The sequence below is a fragment of the Heterodontus francisci genome, chromosome 12 (genome assembly GCF_036365525.1).
Source record: "Heterodontus francisci isolate sHetFra1 chromosome 12, sHetFra1.hap1, whole genome shotgun sequence".
NCBI classification, from domain to species: Eukaryota; Metazoa; Chordata; class Chondrichthyes; order Heterodontiformes; family Heterodontidae; genus Heterodontus; species Heterodontus francisci.
This window is the reverse complement of record NC_090382.1, coordinates 91,125,603-91,149,873: the sequence shown is the minus strand read 5'-3', so window position 1 is coordinate 91,149,873 and position 24,271 is coordinate 91,125,603.

Here is a 24,271-nt window from a genome sequence, read left to right as displayed (position 1 = left end):
GGTATTGGAGGGCAGTGTATACCTGTACCTGTACACCGGGTGCACCTGGAGTGTGACCGGTGACTGTAGGTTTGCCTGTGAATGGGGTTGGCCTGCTCTTAGGTAATGGTCTGGCAGGGGTGAAGGTGGTAGCCCCCCCAGTAGTGAAGGAAGGTCTGCAGTAGGTCAGAGAGACAGAGCAGTGACAGGAGATGGTCTCCTCCAGAGTCCCTGAATGTGTGGTGGATCAGGCCATGATCAAACCAGTTCCCCCAGAGGAGACTGCATTGACACTGCAGGCAAATGACAATGAAGTCTGCCTGGCCGAGACTTTCTTTGGAAAGTTAGGAGACCCAGGGAATGAATTAAATGAACTTTCCCTTGGTGAGGCTCAATGAGCCAACCAGGTATTGCGAGGGTTAGCACAGGCTGCCCAATCTGAAAGTGAAACAGAGGGAGTCCCTGACTGCTACTTTTTCAAGAATGAGGTACTGATGAGGAAATGGTGTTCACCTCACAGACCTGAGTGCCAGAAGTGGACAGTAGTTCACCAGTTAGTGGTGCCACAGAGGTACCGGGAGAAATATTAAGAAGGGCCCAGGAGACTACAGTAGCTGCACATGCCAGTATACGAAAGACCAAAGCCCGCATAAGACGGCAGTTTGACTGGCCAAAACTCCACAAAGATGTGGTGGAGTACTGCAGGAGTTGCCACATGTGCCAGATTGAGGGGAAACCCCAAACTACAGTGAAACCTGTACCCCTAAGTCCTGTTAGGTGGACCCTCCAGCAGAGGGCTTGTGAACTGTAAAGGACCCCCGCCAAGATCAAAAGGGGGCAGGCAGGCACATGACTGGCAAAAGTTTTGAAAGAGAAGGGGAAAAGGTGACCCAGAGGGCAGGTTAAAGGAAATCCAAGGAGAATCCTGTTGAAAACCCCTACCGCCTGGTCAACCAACCCAGAAAAATATGAAAAGTTAGACCCAACATCCTCCTATGCAGACTCTAGAAGCGCCCCACCAGAGTTGGTAACAGCATTTACAGGAACCTGCAGAGACAAAGAGAGACCTCTAGGGGGCAGAGAAACCATGAGGGTGATGCCTCACCTAGTTGAAGGGTCATCAGAAAATGCAGTTAAGTCTGCACAAATACCAGCAGGTAGGAGTGTCCCAGAGAACAAAGGGAAGAGTAACAGACACTCCTCTCCTACAGTCAGAGGAAAAGGGAACCACCCATCCCCTGAAGCCAAAAGTATTTGCATGAATCAGGGTGTTCAGGATAGGCCTGCCCCCACTACTAGCTCTCCTGGAGGGAAAAATGGGGGAAATTAAAGCAGCCCTAGCCCCCCCAGAACAGACCATCCTAATGAGCTTCAAGACTGGTGAATTAATGGAAATGAAGAGTGAAATGCATGATTTTCTTTCTGTATCTTATATTTCCCTCAAATTCTGTAATGAAATGTGCCATTTTCTTCAAACCGCATTTCATTCCCCTGGGTGCGGCGGTGTCAGGCAAACCCCACCTGCCAAGACTGAGACATATTATTTCACCACAGGAACAGTAAAACTTAAAATTGCAAGCCCTGACTGGAGAGGCATTTCCATGGTAACAGACAATGTTGAAACAATGGGAATCCAGCAGTGGCTTCTCCAATACACAGAAGTGGTCGAACCAGGTCTAATCACATGTCTAGCTGGCTGGAGCTTTTGGATTTGAACCTCCAACAAAGGATATTGAAAAGACTGTTCCATATAAGGAACTAGTCACCTGACTAACCTGCGGGGCAACCTCGAAGTCTTTTTTGAATTTGAGCTCCCCTCAAAGGAATTTGAACAGAGAATGCCGTGTGTTCCTGGAACTGAAGCAGGAACATCTCCTCTCCTGCCTGCCTTCATCTCTTCCCACGGAACTGAATCTCGTGAAAACACGTGAACCCCAAAGAGAGAAGGGTTTGCCACGTGAACAAAGTTTTAAGAAGATTACTGGGCCCCAACGAATCACAAGACCATAGCTTCAATCAAGGACTACAGCGAGGTCGAGAAACAGTAACAAGATATTGCCTCAAACTGTTCTACTTATCTTTTCTTCTGTTATTTTCTATTCCTATCTGCATGTTTATATCACATGTGCATGCTAGCATGAGCGTGTCATATATCCTTAGGCTTGAACTGTATTAGAGTTTGTTTAAGGTTTTAATAAATGTCCTCTTTCTGCTTTAAACCAAAGAAAGCATGTGTGTGCTCAGTTCTTTGCCCTATAATTGGAAAGTGTGAACACGAATTCACAAAAAGGGGAGCTCAAAACAGTGTGTTTAAAATTAAATCCTGTTACAATAAGACCAGGTAAAGGCAGCCAAAGACCTCGAGACATACCTGGTCGTATCCTATCTTCAGGATGTCCCTTGTTCAGAATTTCACCCAAAATATTTGACAAATAGAAGACCATGTCCACTGCCTCCACAAGACCCAGTATTTCCGCAGCTAATATGCTTTTAGCCTCCCAAGCTATAGGACAACATTTCCCATTTTCACCCATCGGAAATATTATGAAGCCAGCTGCACTCGAATACCCATCTGCAAGATTAGCATGTGAAGCATCATGAAAAATTATTAGCTTCATGTTCTTTGGGTCACCTAAATATGGGAATTTCAGTACACATTTCTTCAGATTTAGTTTTTCAACATTTTATTTGCCCTTAAAACATTCTCAACTTATGGATGTTTCATCATCGTGCTTAACTCCAACACATCAAATCTAACACCTAGCCTAGTCCGAGAGCCCAACCAGTTGAATTGACCCACCAGGCTTCTCGATTGTTCAATCTCTGCTTTAGATAGATCATCATCTTTCTGTGATGACCTAACATGATTAACATGCTTTCCCTTATAGTGGTATTCTTGCGAAATGTCCTGATAAATGCAAGATGAAAAGCTTTTACAAAATGGGCTGAATTTTATTGGGACGCCGCCGTCTGTGGTGACGCCCTTTGAACTGAGCGTGGCGCCCGCATTTAGTGGCCACCACAGAACCCCCGCAATATTATACGCAGGGGCTTATTAGCATCTCTGCACTGAGCCTCCAACCCCTCCCCCCACCCCGCCCGATATTACGTGGGGAGAGGCGGGACATTCGGCGCAGTGAGGAACCCTTTGACAGTTGTGCAGCAGGTGCTAGGGCCCTATTTTATGCGCCCCCAGCACCTGCTTCCTGACAGCTGTCAAAGAAATACTTACCTGACTACTGAAGAGTGGGGCTGCTGTCAATCTGGCAGCAAAGCAGAAAGTGCTGCAGAAATCCAGCAGGTCAGGCAGCATCTGTGGAGAGGGAAGCAGAGTTAACTTGTCCAAGTTCACAGACCTGAAAGTTAACTCTGCTTCTCTCTCCACAGATGATTTCTGACCTGCTGAGTTACCCCAGCACTTCCTGCTTTGCTGCCACATACTTACCCTGCTGTGTCCCAGTGTCCTGTGAAGTTGCAATCCTCTTCTTCCACTCAAGTGTAACATTCCTTCTTGTAGGCGTGCTGCACCTGGAAGAATAATCTTAATTTTGCACATTCCAGGGCGTGAGACTTAAATAGACCATAAAAGGTATTACAGAAGTTTACAGAGAATATACTGACACAAATGGGAATGCACGGGGGTGTCACTGCAATGTAAATACGTCTTTCACTAAATGTTCCTCACCAACATGTGTGTCCTTTTCTTTGTGCGAATGATGTGTGCCAGCATATAGTGCCAATGATACATCCCTTTGCATCGTTGGCCCTTCAGAAGAGCCAACATATGCAATACCATCATTATGCAAAGAAAGGCATCACCCTATCCATACAGGCATTGGAGGCGCTCTTTCAGCATGCCGATCTCCTGCTCAATGGTGGCTCATGTAGCTCAGTGACTGGCATTGTATCTCTCCTCTGCAGCTGTGGTGGAGTCTCTCACCGGTGTCGGGAGCTATGTCTGCAAAGGATAGCCCTTATCTCCAAGAAGCCACCCCTCCATCTGAGCCAGTAGAGTGAACAGCGGTGGCAGCCGGGACTGGCGCAAGACCTAGGTGTCATGACAGCTGCCTGAGAAGCGGTCACACATTCGATGCAAGCATCTGCAATGTTCACATACCAGCTTCGCCTAGTTTGAGAGGGCTCCTTTAATGGCGATGTCTGCAGGTGGTAACCTGGCGGGAGGCCTGATGGCCACATGAGTGCAGTCTATTACATTACAACCTATGGTTCTTCGGCAATGGTGCCAGAACTAATGGCCCTATGGGCCTGGCTGTGAGAGTCCGTCCTGAAGCAGACATCCTCACTGACCCTCCGGTGCAGGGCATTGGTGACCTCCCTGATGCGGCGGCGCACTGCTGACTGTGTGAACCCACAAAGGTCTCTGGTGGACCCCAAGGCTGCAGAGGCATCAGGCTTGAGAACCGCTGCCACTATGAGGAACAAAGGCATGAGATGTCCCCCAGAGCCCATGGGCTGCAGGTCATCCTTGAGCAGGGCACAGAGACGTGTCACCACCCTCTCTATATGCGCAATCTCCTCTGACACTGGTGCTCTGACATCCGATGGCATGTCATGTGGGGCCTGTAGATGCACGGCAACTGTAATGGCGGGCTCCCCTTGGGGGCTGCTGCTCACGACCGGGGGCCTCTACGTGGATCACACCTGCCTGTTGATTTTGCCTATGGCGCACACAGATCCTCAGAAGCAGAGGATCACACAATGTAGCATGAGCCATACCTATTTTCATGTATTCAAAAGTTCCTAACAGGACATGGATTGGTGTCGACGGGGACATCAGCTGCCTTGCTGAATCAACTATGTGGTGTGCCATGGCATTGCCCATCTTGGCCAACACTCAGAGTGGCACAGCATGACCACATCAAGATCCTACCAGCTGAATCGATTGCCCCCACCATCCATAACACCTTAATGCTCCTGCCCTTTCTGGCACCCTCCCCACACACAGGGTGCCTAGCGTTCCATTGCCCCCTGACAAACACAGAGAGTACACTGTTAACGGAGGGATGGCACGCGGTGCCTCCCTTCATGCCAGCACAGCTTTCCCTCCAGTAATCCCAGATCCCCTCCCTTTTAGAATGCAAAGTGCAACCCCTGTGTATCCCCCTCCCTCCTCCCTCTAAGAATGCAGAGCTAGACCCCTGCATGTCCCCCCTCCCTCTTCCATTTCTGAATGTAGAGTTAGACCCCTGCATATCCCCCCCTTCCCTTCCAGAATGCAGAGTTAGACCCCTGTGTATCCCCCCTCCCTCCTCCCTTTAAGAATGCAGAGTTAGACCCCCCTCTATTCCCCCCCCCACAACTTCCGTAATACAGAGTGAGGACCCGCCGGCTTTTCAGATCATGAATGAGAAGGCACGTGATGGCCACCCATTCAACGGAAAATCCGGCATTGTCGGTGGAGAGGCGGCGGGCTGCATAATCAGCATAGGTAAGTAATCAATACCATATGTTGATTGTGGTGCCGCCACCGTGCGGCGGGGAGGCCGCACCAAGGTACCACTGCCACCGGTAAAATGCAGCAAGCCCGTCTCGACATTGCGGGTCGAGGCGGACCTTCCCTCACAGCATTTTACCAGCCCTCACACCGCGATCCGTGGCATCGAGGGGCTGGTAAAACTCAGCCCAATGTCTCTGTTTTCAGCAATACTCAAGTTCCTAACTATCAAACAACTATATGTTTTACAATGTTAGAAGTAATGCAAGTTGTTGTTATTGAGTATTTGGAATCTATTCAAGAAATAGAAAATGTTTAAATACACAGGAGATCTATTAGCATATGAAAAGGGAAAAGAAAGGTTAACAGTTTGGGTCACATACACAGATTATTACAGCATTTTTAGTTTTTATTTAAAATTTCCAGAATTTGCAGTTATTTTCTTAACTTCTTCACTTGAGCTGGGCTGTTCCATCCTTCCAAACTAGGATAAGATAGATACAGGAAACTTACTGTTGCGGTGACATTGCAAACTATTGAATTAATGATATAAAATTCAGGTTGCCTTTCTGCAGTCCAATGCAATTCTACACATCCAATCACATCATAGTCCCAATGCCAACTGTAAATTTGGCCTACTGGTTACACAAAAAAGTCATTATGAATAGAAAAATCTCATATACATAACATTTAAACAGAGCAAAAACGTTTTACTGTGCATAATATGTAGGGATAGAATCCAGCAGCATGGAACAAGGAGATAATTAAACACATTGGAGGGAACATTGGAAAATCAAATTCCAGAGATCTAATCTTGCAACGCAAGATGTTTAAGAAACGTGCTTAAATAAATTTGTTATAAAATATTAGCATTCACATGTATTACTATACTTAATTGGTGTCATGTAAAACCTGCTGTCATTTTCTATGCAAGAAAAGGGATCTTGCTGTCAGCAGGAGTGGAGTGTGTTCAAGCATTAGCTGTCTTTGCAGAGATTTTTCTTTAGCTAACACTGGTTGTCATTTGTTCAAGAAATCTGTCAATCTTCTCTGTATATTTGCCTTGGCTGTGTGTGGACCAGAATTCATCTTATAACTACAGAAAGAGTAGATATGCTTTCATTGACTGCCAGATGGGAGAATGGTGCTGTCTACTGATGTTGTTATCCATTACACCATGGTAAGGTATGATGCATGTTAACACCCGGGGGTTCCAATACGCTGAGCAGAATTTTGCGTTGCCCTTGGAGGCGGGCATGGAGGCGGGGTGGCGGGGGGGTGGGGGTGGTGAGGGGACAACCAAACAAAATGGCAGACAGCAGCACTCCCGATGTTGCCTGGGCCTTCCGCCAATTTTTCTGGGCTGGGGATGGCGAAGGAAAGCCTTCCCACCCCAGGCCAATCAAGGCCATTAAGTGGTCAATTAATGGCCCCTTAAGGGCCTCTTTCTGCCTCCACATCAATTTTGTAGAAGGCAGAGGGGCCTGACGCTGTGGGGAGATGCTGCCAAGTAAAGCCTGGCGGCCTCCTAGCAGGGTTGGAGGAGGTTCTTCCTTTAGAGGGCCCCCCCAGTGGCAATTGCTGCCCTCCTGGGAAGAACACTCCCCCCACCCTCACCAATTCCCCATCCCACCCCGTCACCCAGGCCTGCCTGACTGGCCTCGGCCACCCTGACCCCAGTTATCTCTTCTGAGGTTTTCTCCTCTCTTCAATACTGCAGAGCCTCCTGTTGTACCGGCAGTGACCACCACTCTTGGTGCATGGCCGGTACTGCAGAGCTGCCAGCCTTCCGATTGGCTGGCAGCTCTTGGAGATGGGAGCTTGTCCCTTAAAGGGACGGTGGGCCGTTAATTGGCTGCCCACCGTTAAATAGCAGCGATTGTCCGATGGAGGGCTGTGCATGTTTTTCCCCCACCTTACGGCCCACCGACAGGCCGCCGGTTGCTGGAATAAAATCTGGTCCACTGGGTTCCCACCTCAGTCAGGCTACTTGGCGAGGCAATTATCCAATAGGAGGACTGAAAAATTGTCACGTGATTCAACCAATGGCATTCTGGGCAATACAATTGTTCAAACAATACCTTCTAACCATGTCATGGATGAAGCTTAAGTTGATGATTGTCCTAAAGCTATTGAACAAAAACACTATTTTATACAGATCGAGTCAGAAAAGGTACCCAGAAGAAGAATTATATCAACATTTGTAAAAGATTACATTTGCTGTATAAGTGTCAGGTTGGAGGTACAGTGACTTTGTCCAGAAGGCTCCCAACAACTTTCAGCACTAATCAGGGATAGACACCAACATGTTGCATCATGGACATTTGACAAAATTATTGACTCAGCCACAGACATGGGGGCAATTAATCTGTATATAAAGTGTATAGTCAACCTAATGTCTAAGGCTTTTTATACGTTTATAAACAGCAAGAGGGTAACCAGGGAAAGAGTTGGCCCACTCAAGGACAGAGGAGGGAATCTATGTGTGGAGCCAGAGGAAATGGGCGAGGTACTAAATGAGTACTTTGCATCAGTATTCACCAAAGAGAAGGACTTGGTGGATGATGAGTCTAGGGAACGGAGTGTAGATAGTCTCGGTCATGTCATTATCAAAAAGGAGGAGGTGTTGGGCGCCTTGCAAAGCATTAAGGTAGATAAGTCCCCAGGGCCTGATGGGATCTACCCCAGAATACTGAGGGAGGCAAGGGAAGAAATTGCTGGGGCCTTGACAGAAATCTTTGCATCCTCATTGGCTACAGGTGAGGTCCCAGAGGACTGGAGAATAGCCAATGTTGTTCCTTTGTTTAAGAAGGGTAGCAAGGATAATCCAGGAAATGATAGGCTGGTGAGCCTTACGTCAGTGGTAGGGAAACTATTAGAGAGGATTCTTCGGGACAGAATTTACTCCCATTTGGAAACAAATGAACTTATTAGAGGCAGCATGGTTTTGTGAAGGGGAGGTCGTGTCTCACTAACTTGATTGAGTTTTTTGAGGAAGTGACGAAGATGATTGATGAAGGAAGGGCAGTGGATGTTGTCTATATGGACTTCAGTAAAGCCTTTGACAAGGTCCCTCATGGCAGACTGGTACAAAAGGTGAAGTCACACAGGATCAGAGGTGAGCTGGCAAGATGGATACAGAGCTGGCTCGGTCATAGAAGACAGAGGGTAGCAGATGGAGGGCTGTGACTAGTGGTGTTCTGCAGGGATCAGTGCTGGGACCTTTGCTGTTTGTAGTATATATAAATGATTTGGAGGAAAATGTAGCTGGTCTGATTAGTAAGTTTGCAGACGACACAAAGGTTGGTGGAGTTGCGGATAGTGATGAGGATTGTCAGAGGATACAGCAGGATATAGATCGGCTGGAGACTTGGGCAGAGAAATGGCAGATGGAGTTTAATCCAGACAAATGTGAGGTAATGCATTTTGGAAGATCTAATGCAGGTGGGAAGTATATAGTAAATGGCAGAACCCTTAGGAGTATTGACAGGCAGAGAGATCTGGGCGTACAGGTCCGCAGGTCACTGAAAGTGGCAATGCAGGTGGACAGGGTAGTCAAGAAGGCATACAGCATGCTTGCCTTCAACGGTTGGGGCGTACAGTATAAAAATTGGCAAGTCATGCTGCAGCTGCACAGAACTTTAGTTAGGCCACACATAGAATATTGCGTGCAATTCTGGTCGCCACACTACCAGAAGGACGTGGAGGCTTCGGAGAGGGTACAGAAGAGGTTTACCAGGATGTTGCCTGGTCTGGAGGGCATTAGCTATGAGGAGAGATTGGATAAACTCGGGTTGTTTTCATTGGAACGACGGAGGTGGAGGAGCGACATGATAGAGGTTTACAAAGTTATGAGTGGCATGGACAGAGTGGATAGTCAGAAGCTTTTTCCCAGGGTGGAAGAGTCAGTTACTAGGGGACATAGGTTTAAGGTGAGAGGGGCAAAGTTTAGAGGGAATGTGCGAAGCAAGTTCTTTACACAGAGGGTGGTGAGTGCCTGGAACTTGCTGCCGGGGGAGGTGGTGGAAGCAGGTACGATAGCGACGTTTAAGAGGCATCTTGACAAATACATGAATAGGATGGGAATAGAGGGATACGGTCCCTAGAAGTGCAGAAGGTTTTAGTTTAGACAGGCATCAAGATCGGCGCGGGCCTGGAGGGCCGAATGGCCTGTTCCTGTGCTGTACTGTTCTTTGTTCTTTGTTCTTTGTTCTAAAACACAGTCCAATTTTAAACACAGTTCTCCCTATTTCGTGAGATATCTGGCATTGTTTTTGTTTGCACAAGTAGTCAATGTCTGCCCACACACTTGATGTAGCGATGCGGAGAATCCAGATAGATGCCCATCTGCCAGGGGTGATCTTGATCTCTTCCCCTCTAGCTCTCTATCTCTGTCCGTCAATCCCTATCCCCTCTCTGAGTCCATCTCTCTGTCTCTCCACTCTGTGTCCACCCCTCTCTATCTCTTCCCCTCTCTCTCCTTGCTCTCTCTCCCCCTTCTCTCCCTTTCTCTTTCTCCCCCTCTCTCTCCCCTCTCTCTCTGCTCTCTCCCCTCTCTCTCTCTTCTCTCTCTCTCTCTGCCTCTCTCTCCCCCACTCTCTTTCTCCTCCCTCTCTCTCTCTCTCTCTTCCCTCTCTCTCTGTCCCTCCCTCTCTCTCCCCCCCCCTTTCTCCCATCTCTGCCCCTCTCTCTCTCCCCCCCCCCCCCCCCCTCTCTCATTACAGTTGCTGAGAGCAGGAATGGCAGTTTCTGAACTTCGGACAGATTCGGGGATTTCCAGCAGGCTTTTAAAAAAACCGGAACCCACCAGAAACCCCTGAATCTGTCTGAAGTTCAGAAACTGCTGTTCCAGCTCCCAGCACCTGTCAGCTGTGCAACTAACTGCTGCAATTTTTTAAAAATACTGGTCTGGAAGAAGAAGCCAATGGGAAATTTCTTGTCCCTGAAATTACCAGATTCAGACCTCAAAATCTTTTACCACGGACACGTTGCCGACCCCTTGCACTAATGTGCTTGTCTGCCCCGTCAACTGATTATGCTAAACTTGTTGTAACATAGGGGCTTTTCATTGTCCAACCTGCATGGACATAAATGAGAAGTACAAATAGTTTTTTTGTTTACCTTGGTTATCAGAACTTCAGCTTGAACCGGCCAAAGCATTGTCAACTAAAGGAAATACCTATCGCGTTTTTTCCATTATGGTTATTAATATTTTCCCTAGCTGTAATGTATCACACATGCCAATGCACATTTTACTACAATATAGCATTGGAGATTGAGACAGAGGCAGTTATGATGAAAGATATCAAAACAAAAGTCCTGCTAATGGTAGGCAGGAGCAATGCAACATCTATCAAAAAGTGAGTTGCCATCTGATATAAGCAATAAAACATTCCAGATATTCATTTTTTACTTAGTCTGAGTGTTGTGAGTCAGGAACTACCACTGGGATCAGGGATGCGTCATTGTTTTTGTGAGAGTAAAATATAGATCTTGTGCAGTAGCCAATTTTCCACCAATATTTTCAACAGTAAATCCAAAAAGCACATTCTAAGGAAAATGTCACCTCTAATCACATTATGAACAAGAAGGGTTAGTTATGCAGAAATATTTTCTTAACATGACACTGCTATGTCATATAGCCTTCATATACTATATTTTGTTCAACATTTTAACAATTAAATATTTGCTGAAAAAAGAGACATGCTGTTGAAGCCTTTCATCTTGCACTCATCAGGACAGATGCAAGAATGCCAAATTTCAAAGGGAGCAACAATTTATACTGCATGAGGAAAGGGTGCTGATGAGGAAAGGGTACTGACTGGTTGGCTCTGATTGGTTGAGGTGTTGCCATGGAGAATACACCAGGGAAATATTGGCCCCCACACTTTGTTTAATTCAAAAAAGGTGCAACGCCTGGACATGTTCCTTTTGCCGAAAAGGACAGGTCCCTATGTCTGAATATATGTAGCTTCTAGCAAGCATAAGTGAGCCCCATTGCGGGCCCGACTGATAATATTAAACTGGTTGTTAGTGTAATTCTTAGCACACTGGGGATTGTTCAATAAGTGTTGTCCAATCGCGGAATCACATCTAACGTTAGACATTGTGTTTTGAGTTTTGCAAGTATGGTCTGGATGAGTACAGTCAGGACCCTGCCTATTGCAAACAATCGAAGGGACGTGCTGCTTGATACAATCCGCCAGTCGTTGTGACGTACAACCACGTACCGAGAATTCCACTGGCACTCGAGTTCATATGCCACATTACTCATTTGTGTGGTAGGCAGAATGTCTATTTGGCTTGATGGCAGCATCCTGTTCATGGAAAATACCATTTGTGTTGCTACTGCATAGTAGCAGTGTGAAACATTGTTGAGCTACCTTACCCTTCCAGGGTAATTTGAGGTAGAGTGGGCACTTTCAGGTCCAAAGGTCTTAGGCCCATTCATGAGTCGATTTGCCAACCAATTAGCACTTTTCACGTGCAGTATAAATTGTTGCTCCCTTTGAAATTTGGCATTCTTGCGTCTATACTGATGAGTGCAAGACAAAAGCTTCGACAGTATGTCTCTATTTTCAGAAATAATTAAATATTTATTCTGGATCATAAATTTATTTTTATAAATTTCTGTAACTGATTTAATTTTCAGGTAAAAATCAAGAACTATTAAAGCGATTTGCAATGTTTTAAAAGCTTCAAAAATTAAATATCACTGTATTTATTAACAATACCATAAAACAGAAATGATCCAGTTACTCTCTTTATTTGTGGTACTTGGAAATAGGTTCAAACTCTTGTGTGTTTCCTGTATTTTTTGGTTAATTAAGTGTGGCGTTTAAGTGCTGAATGCATTTAAAAGCAAAATGCGACATCAATGGAAGTTTCTGGGGAATTGTAATTTTTACAATCCATTTACTTAAGTAGTAGTGGTGATCCTCTGCTCATTTCTCCATGCCTCACGGTCCTGCGCTTTCCTCTTTAGTTGCTCATAAAAGCCTCCTAATCTTTAACTTCCATGAGAAATGGTAAATATGACCAGGGAAAAAGTAGATGAGGTGGTTTCCCGTTGTCTTCCTCATGTGTGCTTTAAGGAAACACAAGTCCTCTTCCCAAAGGATCCTCTGTCTGTAAGCAGCCGTTGTCTCTTGAACTCTTCCGCCATCACCACTGAAAAGTCGCTGGTTCCATTTTTGGCCATGCTCATAACACTGAGCATGGGATCTTTATCTGGGCCTGGGGCAACTCGCAAAAGAGCAGGGGCGAACACCCTCTGTGTTCTCAAGTGATCCTGCTACCCAAATTTACTTAATGCGAAACCAATTATTGTGCTTTATTTACAAATTGGCTCCGATGTTTCTTTTTAGTTCATTGTTTAAAGGTATACTGGCCTAAGCCATTAGAAAGAATTTTTTACTTATTATTCATGCGAACAAGTGTCACCAAAGACAGACGAATGAACAAACAATGGAATGATGAAATTGAGAAAAAAAGAGAAAAATTCTGGAAGGAGAGAGTAGGGAAGGATTGAAAGGGGAAATTAAGAAGTACTGAAAAAAGAAGTGAAATAAAGATGGTATAAAATAAGCGGAAAATGCACTATTAGAATTGTTTTCTAACAAGTTTTTGGTGGTTGTACCTTCACCTTGTTTAAAAACCATCTAGGGATTCAACAACAGTTGTGATTGGAATTAAAATCAATATTTTCTATTTGCTTAACAAGCACTCCTAGTATTTATTTCCCTTTTCTGTTTAATAAATGTTTCTGTTTGTGAAAATACAGAATTGGATACTCACCAGTACAAGCAAAATGCAACAATTAGTTTAGACACAATATTTTGTGGAAATTGTCACGTGTTTCTTTGTGTTATCTTAAGCAACACACTGAGGTATGTGGATTTCAATTTCTTGAAGATCTCTAGATTTATTAACAGCTAAAACTAACACATATAACACAGAGCAACTATATACAGAACCTTTGTCCAGGGTTTTGCAGCGCAGAGCGACTGTGGCTTCTAGTCACATGACTGCATCCTGATTCTTAGCTCATTAGCATACTGAGTTCTTAAAGTAACATCACTCTTAAAGCAATCATACAACAAAAATCATTATTTCTCTAAACTGCAAATAAAAACTGTCGGTTTGCAAATCCCTATCGCACAAACATTCAGCAACTCAATCCGAACAAAAATTCTTCCACTAAAATCTATTATATACAGATGTGATTAAATTTTAAATTGTACGATTGGCTGCATGTGAATTCTGGCATTTTATGTTTGTATTCAATACGAACATCAAAACACAGATAACTGGAAGCGAGTTCCATATGTATCAGGGTTTTGTATTTCAATATTATAATTAGATCAAGCATGCTAGAAGTGAATGGGATTTGGTTTAGTTTGAGAGTATTCTTTATGATGGAAATGATTGGGAAATAGCGTTCAAAATCTAATGATAAATGATGCATATACTAATTAAAGTTGAGCACATAAGAAAGGTTTATGGATCAGAATTAGAAGAAAACTCAACACATTAACCAGTTCTGTTCACCATTTGATTATTCCTGTTTATGACAGTTTCTAGCTTGATACTTTCAATATTTATTCACTTGGCAATGCTGCATTTCATTGACCAGCCTGCCCACTGCATTTGTTCAAATCCCTTTGAATGCTTTCAATGTTATGTACATGAAATTTTGTAAAACTGATATCAGGATTTATTTCAGTATTAGTTTCAAGGGAATATCATAGTTTGCATCTATTGTGTAAATAATAATAGATGTAATTACAAATCAAAAATTTCATCAAGGGACTTGAATGACTCCATAAATCACCAGAGGGAATTTTCAGTGGCCCATCACTTTCATCTAAATCCCAAAGGTAAGTTAGCATTGAAATCATTTCAGGATATGTTGGCCCTGAAAACATATTGTCATGCAAACCCCCACCTGCCAAGAATGAGGCATATTAATTTTGTCATACAAACATTGATTTTAAACTTTTGCTAGAGTGAAGAAAGGACTTGTTAAAAAAAATCACTAGACACTTGGCTGGTAAAACATTTGCATATTAACAGACAGTGCTTGGAGAGACAAAGGACTATTCCCTGATCCACTTGACCCAAAATGGACTGTGATCACCAGACACTGAAGGTGAGGAAGCTCACATTCCAGGATGACTGCTAAGATAGCAGAATCCACAAACAGAAGTGATCAAACCAGCTGGTCACATGACTAACCTGTTGGGCAACCAGGGGTTTTTTGAATTGTGCCACAGAAAAAAGACAGAAGGCTGTTTTGAACTGGAACCTGAACAAGGAAGCCTCTCTCTCTCTCGCTTTCTCCCCAAGCCAACGGACCCACGGAAGACACGTAAACCTCAAGAGAGAAAAAACTCCAACATCAAAACAAATTGAAAGGTGAACTGGGCCCCAACATACAGCAGGACTGACCGGCAACCAAAGACTCCACATAGAACTTAAAGGACTGTAACTACCAGATATTGCCTCAAACTTTTTATCTTTTATTCCTCTACTTTTTCTTTCATTATCTGCGTGTGTGTTTATCGCGTATGCATGCTAGCGTGGTCGTGTCGCAGATCCGTAGTCGGTAACCGGATTAGAGTTTAAGATTAATAAACTTCTACCTTTCTTGTTTAAAATCTAAGAAATCCTGTCTGAATTGATTTCTTTGCCTTACCATTGGAAAGTGGTGAACAAGGATTCACTAAGGGGGCACTAAAAATTAAAAATATAAACAGGAAGTGCTGGAAAAACTCAGCAGGTCTGGCAGCATCTGTGGAGAGAGAAGCAGAGTTAATGTTTCAGTTCAGTGACCCTTAAACTCTGTTTCGGTTAAAGCAGGCAAAGGCTGAGAGGGAATCCCTAGACCCTTCTCACCTGGTCATAACAATATGCACCAAGATCCTGTCCGTTGCACTGGATCCACAACGCCTACTAGTACCCACCAGTGGCAGCCCCACCACTACCTCACTTGCATGGCTGCCATTGGACACTAGCATTACTATGAGCACATCCTGAATGCCCATCTGTCCCATGATACTAGAAGCTCCCTGACCTTCTGATTCCCTACTCTCTCCTTGGTCCCACCCCTTTTTTTCTGATTCCTGGAGGTCCCGTACAGTTGCTGTGTGTGAAGGGCCATCACAACTTTTTTTCTTTTAAAATTACCCATCTTTGATTGGGGGGAGTGGCATAGTGGTAATGTCACTGAACTAGTAATCCAGACACCCACGCTAATGCTATGGGTTCAAATCCCACCGCTGTAGCTGGTGGAATTTAAATTCAATTAATTAATAAATAATTGGAATTGAAACCTAGGCCGGAATTTTACTTTCGTCAGATAGGAGCCATCCACCGACTGAAAAGTTGGGGTAGTGATTCCGCTTCTGCCTTACCTGGGAATCCGGACCGCATTTTACAGTCCCCGGGAGCAGTGGCCACTGCTGGAACTGCAACCCAGCTGAAGAATGAAGAGGAAGGACGGCCCCGCGAGAAGGTAAGTTTTTGGGACCTCATCAGGGGTGATCGTTCGGGCCCTGGCGAAGCAAGTGTGGTTGTTTGGAGGGACGGAAGGCGTATTGGAGGTGGATGGGGCATCAGGGGTGACCCTCCGTCGGGCACAGGGTGCCTAATCATGACGGCTACCCCCCCTCACTGGCCGTCAGAAAGTCGCCTGCTTTTATTAGGCCGCTTTTCTCAAGCCTGAGCCGCCTGACCGGCCATGTGTAAAATCCCCGTGGCAGCGAGCAGAGGCCCTTAAGTGGATGTTAACTGGACACTTAAGGGCTTTGATTGGCATGGGGTGGGCGGCCACCCCATGTAAAATGGTGGCGGAGACGGGTCGGGAAGGGTCTCCCGAGCCTCCCACTCCATTTTACACATCCCCCCCGCCACCAACCCACTCTTTGGGGGGAGTAAAATTCTGGCCCTAGTCTCAGTAGTGGTGCCATGAAACTATCATCAATTGTCATAAAAACCCATCTGGTTCACGAATGACCTTCAGGGAAGGAAATCTGCTGTCCTTACCTGATCTGGCCTGTATGTGACTCCAGACCCACAACAATGTGGTTGACTGTTAACTACCCTTTGAAATGGCCTATCAAACCACTCAGTTGTTAAGGGCAATTCGGGCTGGGCAACAAATGCTGGCCTGCCAGCGGTGCTCACATCCCATGAAACAATTGTTTAAAAAGGCAGTTTCCCTGGCCTGGACACACCCACCCTCCAATGGAGCCGATTTCCATCCTAGTGATGGCTGGTATGCCTCATCTCCAATGTTCCTGCTAAGTTATGTGCATGCATCAGCCTAGCAGGTAACGTGCTAGCCTTGCTGAATGTGATATATGGATGCGCAAAAAAAATTAAAGGAATCATGTATTGAAAAAAACTGGCCACGCACAACATTGAAATTTTAAAGGGAACATTGCTCATCTTAGTGGGCATACCAGCTTCCAGTCTTACAATGGGTCCATTGTGGGCCAGGGAAGCTGCAAATACTAAGATAGGGAGTCCACATCCCCAACCAACCCTTTCTGTCATGGCTGGACTTGTAAATAAGAAGGTGAAGGGAAGGATTTCCCAGCTGAGATTGGGACCCACGATATGTGAATTCCCAGATATTTTCCAAACAGTTCACTGGAGTCAATAGATAGAATTGAGCAGAACAACTGAGAAATTTAGTCCCATTAGTTTATAAGTATACTCTAAGTTCATGTTATTTTTTTTATTTGATTTGGCCTATTTTGTTTGCTTGCTGTAAAAACCAAATGAAATTCTAATGGCCGTTGCATTCTGTCCTTTGATATAGATAATGTCCATATTAATGAGATAATGAATGAGATCAAAACTGCAAGTTTATCAAATGATAATCAAAAGTTGCACCATTTGTACCAGAAAATTACAATCAGGTCCTACAACCACTCTACTCACTCATTGCATTAGGTGGGCCTGGGTGTTAATGGGGAAGGTGAGGTGCCTCCACCCTGCCTCTGATTTTCAATTGCTGGCCGCCTGTTTCTTTGGTAAGGCATGGGCATCTGGCAGTGGAAAATGATCCCCTATATTGCATTCATGTTCATTGCATAGAATGTCAATGGACCAAATCAATTCCCTTTATTTATTGGGAACTCAACACATGGAAGTCCATGTCCCAGCATTCTGTGGCATAGTGCATTGTTGTTCCAGCACTTCTGTGTAACTTTTTAGATTATGCTGTTCAGAATACCAGATCTAGACAGCATGCTGCTAAATGAGGGTAGGAGAGGAATTTTCTGAATTTTATTCCCTAGATGTCCTGGGTTTTTTAATCTGTTTTTTCACCTCTCTCAGGAGATTCTATGGCTTCCAGTTTCAATGGCGAGTGTTTCTTTTGTGATATATAAGACATAACAATTTAATCAGTAGGTTTTTCCAGCCTGAAAAAGAACACCCTGAAAAGGATCATGATGGTCAGAATGCATTCAGCAAATGTCAAAAGATTTATTTACACCTTGGTTTAGTATCAAGCCACCTCCTAGCACAGAAAATTAGATATTGAAGTCAACTGTGTTCAACTCAACTACTTTGCAAGATTGGCACAAGTTAATGACAGCCAAAGGTTAAGCTTTCTCGCAGCTGTATTAAAAAGAAAAGACTTGCAATTATATAGCGCCTTTCATGACCATCGGATGTCTCAAAGCGCTTTACTGCCAATGAAGTACTTTTGAGGAGTAGTCCTTGTTGTAATGTAGGAAATGTGACAGCCAATTTACAAACAACAAGCTTCAACAAACAGCAATGTGCTAATGACCAGATAATTTTTTTTGTGATGTTGATTAAAGTATAAATATTGGCCAGTACACCAGGGATAACTCAAAAATGAGTACAAAATACTGCAGATGCTGGAAATCTGAAATAAAAACAGAAAGTGCTGGAAATACTCAGCATGTGGAGAGAGAAACAGTGCTGACATTTCGAGTCAGATATATGCTGAGTATTTCTGGCACTTCCTGTTTTTACACCAGGGATAATCCCCCTGCTCTTCTTCAAAATAGTGCCATGGAATGTTTTATATCCACCTGACAGGGCAGATGGGTCCCCAGTTTAACATCACAGGCAAAAGACAGCACCTCCAGCAGTATAGCATTCCCTCAGTACAACACTGGATGTCATCCTTGATTTTTGCGTTTAACTCCTGGAGTGGGATGTAAACCCACAAGAATCTGACTCAAAGACAAGAGTTCTACCAACTGAACTCCAACTTCTGTAAAAAAAGATCATGAAAACCAACATCCTATAGTTTTGAGGGATGAGTAGCACATGCAGCTAGTGTACACTTATTTCATCTAACAGACTCCAACTCAAATCCAACCCAGATAAATGGGATGAAAATGTTCTTCCTCTACTGATTATAAGAGTTCTAAGCAAAATACATCAGCCAAAATTTTATGTGGAGGCAGAGGCCACACCCACAGGCTTAAAGTTGTGGATGGGCCCGCTTCCGCCGGGCCTGGAAGCCACGCGGTGCTTTTACGTGGCCCAGGCCATTAATTGGCCTTGAGTAGGACTTCCGCGCCTCTGAGGTAGGAGGTCCCGCTTCCAAGAGCTGCCAGCCAATCGGCTGGATTTTGTGCTGGAGGCGGGGCTCCCAGCATTGGGCCGAAAAGGCGGGGGGAACCCCTTTTCTGCCTTTACATGCTCCCTGGAGCGATCCTCTGATCTTTCTGAATCAAAGTTTTAGGAGGCGGGATCCCGTCCCTTTAAAGACTTTAAAGGGATGTGGATTCTGCTGCCAAGAGCTGCCAGCCAATCAGAGGGCAGGCAGCTCAGCAGTATCGGCAGCGCTGCTGGGTGCAGTGGCCACTGCCGGTACTGCCGAAACCAGGCCCAGTAGTAGAACCCCGGAACAGAGGTAGGTGAGGCAGGGTCACCGGGGCCAGTCCGGAAGGCGCTGCCGAAGAGGGGTGAGGGGGGGTGGTTGTTGAGACCGGGGGGGAGGGGGTCCCGAGGGAGGGTGAATTGGTTCCTGGTCGGCGTCCTCCATGAGCCGCAAATTACCCACGATGAAAGTTTTCCCAGGTGCACTCCCTGCGCAGCGGCGGCCTCCCCCACCCACCACCCCGCACTGGGATCTTACCAGTGGCAGTGGGAAGAGGCCCTTAATAGGCCACTTAAGCACCTCAAATGGCATCTGGGCGGAAAGGTCGTAGTCAGCCCATGCCGCCCCCGGGAAAATCTCTGGGCGAGGGGGAGGCGATCAACCCTCCGCCCCACCATCTCCCCCCCACCACCACCCCCACCACCCATCTGGATACTCCGTGCCCCCCGCCTCCAATCCCAAATCAGGGGGCCTCATCAAAATCCCGGCCCCCGCCTCCCACTCAATTTGGCACCCTCCTCCCCAAGTCTCCAGCCCGCTCCCGGGAGGGGCGTACAATTCCGGCCATTGAATTCTATCTCAAACCAATCCAGTGAGATGTGAGTCCAACAACACGAATTGGTACCAATTGCTGCATTTCAGTCACAGAAACCACAGGATGGCGTACAAGGGAAGCCAATTATAGTGTTCTATTATTTTTAATCGTGTATGTCTTCCCAATGAAGTGAATTATTATTAATTATTTATTTTAAATATGCAGCCTTAATTTCCAAACTGTTATAATCAATGAAAATCTTTGACAGAAATCTTATTCCTTTTACTATACTGTGTGCTCGACCGATTGTAAAAGACTACTTCAATATTAAGGCACAGATGCATTTCACTCTTCACAAAAAACAAAATTTGCTCAGTGGACAATGTGAGGTTTGACCCTTTCTAATTACAGAATAGTAGACAGTGATACATCTCACATTTCATAAATAGTCCCATGATTTCTGTGAATGGATTATGAAAAATCTGTGGCATGTCACTTACCATTTACATAATTATGGAAAAATAAACTGTCAGGTAAACTGATTTTTGCAATTCAAGTGTTTTGCCAGGGAGCTAAAAATAAACATATTTGCAATTAGACTTCATTTTGCATACAGATTGCACAATAGGTTTCAAAATATGGGACTCACACACTGAAATTTTTAATTTCATTCATGGGGTGTGGGCGTTGCAGGATAGGGCAGCATTTGGTGCCCATCCCTAATTGCCCTTGAGAAGATGGTAGTAAGCTGCCTTCTTGAACCGCTGCAGTCCATGTGGGGTAGGGACATCCACAGTGCTGGTAGGAAGGGAGTTCCAGGATTTTGACCCAGCGACAGTGAAGGAATGGTGATATAGTTCCAAGTCAGGATGGTGTGTGATTTGGAGGGGAACTTGCAGGTGTTCCCAAGCATCTGCTGCCCTTGTCCTTCTAGGTGGTAGAGGTCGCGGGTTTGGAAGGCTCTAAGGAGCCTTGGTGCATTGCATCTTGTAAATGGTACACACTGCTGCCACTGTGCATCGGTAGTGGAGGGAGTGAATGTTTGTGCATGGAGTGCCAATTAAGCGGGGTGCTTTGTCCTGGATTTTGTCGAGTTTCTTGAGTATTGTTGGAGCTGCACCCATCCGGGCAAGTGGAGAGTATTCCATTACATTCCTGTCTTGTGCCTTGTAGATGATGGACAGGCTTTGGGGAGTCAGGAGGTGAGTTACTCGCCGCAGGATTCCTAGCCCCTGACCTGCTCTTGTAGCCACAGTATTTATATGGCTACTTCAGTTCAGTTTCTGGTCAATGGTAACCCCTAGGATGTTGATAGTGGGGGATTCAGCGATGGTAATGCCATTGAATGTCAAGGGGAGATGGTTAGATTCTCTCTTGTTGGACACGGACTGCTTCAGTATCTGAGGAGTCGCGAATGGTGCTGAACATTGTGCAATCATCAGCGAATATCCCCATTTCTGACTTTATGATTGAAGGAAGGTCATTGATGAAGTAGCTGAAGATGGCTTTGCCGAGGACACTACCCTGAGGAACTCCTGTAGTGATGTCCAGGAGCTGAGATGATTGACCTCCAACAACCACAGCCAACTTCCTTTGCGCTAGGTATGACTCCAACCAGCAGAGAATTTTCCCCCGATTCCCATTGACTTCAGTTTTGCTAGGGCTCCTTGATGCCATACATGGTCAAATGCTGCCTTGATGTCAAGGACAGTCATCTTGAGTTGAGCTCTTTTGTCCATGTTTGAACCAAGGCTGTAATGAGGTCAGGAGCTGAGTGGTCATGGCGGAACCCAAACTCAACGTTACTGAGCGGGTTATTGCTAAGTGCCGCTTGATAGCACTGTTGACTTCCACCACTTTACAGAAGACTGATGGGTCAGTAATTGGCCGGATTGGACTTGTCCTGCTTTTTGTGTACAGCACATACCTAGGCAATTTTCCATATTGCCAGGTAGATACCAGTGTTGTAACTGTACTGGAACAGCTTGGCTAGGTGTGCAGCAAGTTCTGGAGCACAGGTCTTCAGTACTATCGCCGAAATGTTGTCAGGGCCCATAGCCTTTTCAGTATCCAGTGCCTTCAGTCATTTCTTGATATCATGCGGAGTGAATCAAATTGGCTGAAGTCTGGCATCTGTGATGCTGGGGACTTCAGGAGGAGGCCGAGATGGATCATCAACTCAGCACTTCTGGCTGAAGGTTGTTGCAAATGCTTCAGTCTTATCTTTTGCACTGATGTGATGGGCTCCCCCATCATTGAGGATGGGGATATTTGTGGAGCCACTTCCTCCAGTTAGTTGTTTAATTGTCCACCACCATTGACAACTGGATGTGGCAGGACTGCACAGCTTAGATCTGATCCATTGCTTATGGGATTGCTTAGCTCTGTCTATCATATGCTGCTTACACAGTTTGGCACACAAGTAGTCCTGGCTTGTAGCTTCACCAGGTTGACACCTCATTTTGAGATATGCCTAGTGCTGCTCCTGGCATGCCCTCCTGCACTATTCATTGAACCAGGGCTGGTCTCCCAGCTTGATAGTAATGGTAGAGTGGGGGATATGCCAGGCCATGAGGTTACAGATTGTTGTTGAGTACAATTCTGCTGCTGCTGATGGCCCACAGCACCTCATGGATGCCCAGTTTTGCATTGCTAGATCTGTTCAAAATCTATCCCATTTAGCATGGTGGTAGTGCCACACAACAAGATGGAGGGTATCCTCAATGTGGATGGGTCTTCCTCTCCACAAGGACTGTGCGGTGCTCACTCCTACCAATACTGTCTTGGACAGATGCATCTGCAGCAGGTAGATTGTTGAGGACGAGATCGAGTATGTTTTTCCCTATTGTTGGTTCCCTCACCACCTGCCGCAGACCCAGACTAGCAGCTATGTCCTTTAGGATTCAGCCAGCTTAGTCAGTCGTGGTGCTACCAAGCCACACTTGGTGATGGACATTGAAGTCCCCACCCAAAGTACATTTTGCATCCTTACCACCCTCAGTGCATCCTCCAAGTGGTGTTCAACATGGAGGAGTACTGATTCATCAGTTGAGGGAGGGCAGTAGGTGGTAATCAGCAGGAGGTTTCCTTGCCCTTGTTTGACCTGATGCCATGAGACTTCATGGGATCCGTAGTCGATGTTGAGGACTCCCAGGGCGACTCCCTCCCGACTGTATACCACTGTGCTGCCACGTCTCCTGGGTCTGTCCTGCCGGTGGGACAGGACATAGCTGGGGATTGTGATGGCAGTGTCTGGGACAATGTCTGCAAGATATGATACCGTGAGTATGACTTTGTCAGGCTGTTGCTTGACCAGTCTGTGGGACAGCTCTCTCAACTTTGGCACAAGCCCCCAGATGTTAGTAAGGAGGACTTTGCAGAGCCAAAAGGGCTGGGTTTGCCGTTGTCGTTTCTGGTGCCTAGGTCGATGTCAGGTGGTCCATCCGGTTTCATTCTTTATTGACTTCGTAGCAGTTAGATACAACTGAGTGGCTTGCTAGGCCATTTCAGAGGGCATTTAAGAGTCAACCACATTGTTGTGGGTCTGAAATCACATGTAGACCAAACCAGGTAAGTACAGCAGATTTCCTTCCCTAAAGGACATAAGTGAACCAGATCAGGCTCGAAGAGCCGAGTGGCCTACTCCTGCTCCTAATTCATATGTTCGTATGTCTGTACGTTTCTATGGAAACAGGATGCAGTCTGCCAGAGTATGCGTATTCGTCAATATTTTCTTAAATGTTGCTTCAGATTGGTTAGGAACATAGGAAAAGGAGTAAAGAATTGGAAAAAAGCGAAAATGAATGCAAGCTAGCAAGAAACATAAAGGCAGACTGCAAAAGCTTCTTTAGGTATGTGAAAAGGAAAAGATTATCAAGGACAAATATGGGTCCATTACAGGCGAAGACAGCAGAATTTATAATGGAGAATAGGGAAATGGCAGAGAAACCAAACAATTACTTTGGGCAGGATTTTATAGAGGCCTCGACGGCAGGATCAGTGGCGGCGGGGTGCATGAAGATTGTCCCGGATGAGGCACGCCACGGACCTTGACACTGGCAGGGCCCATCCCGATCTCCACGGAGGCAGAGAGGCCTCGTGGCGGCCCCCCGCTACTTGGCGACGGGACCACAATTTACATATTTAAATAAATCTACATACCTGACTTAATCGCAAACCCGCCTCCGCCTCCGTTGCGATCTTCGTGCCGCCGGCCAGCACTCCCGTGCTTTCCGATCCCCATCCGGGGAATCGAGTGTCAGCACTGGTTGGGAGGGGGGAGCAGGTCAGTTTTTCTATGCAGGGTGGGGGACGAGCAGTGATAAAGTCTTCTCATTGGTGGAGGGGATGGTGGGAAGGGGTAAAGTTTATAGTTGATGCACTTTGAGGGGGGGTAAGGTCATTTGAAAAAGGAAAATGTTTTGGG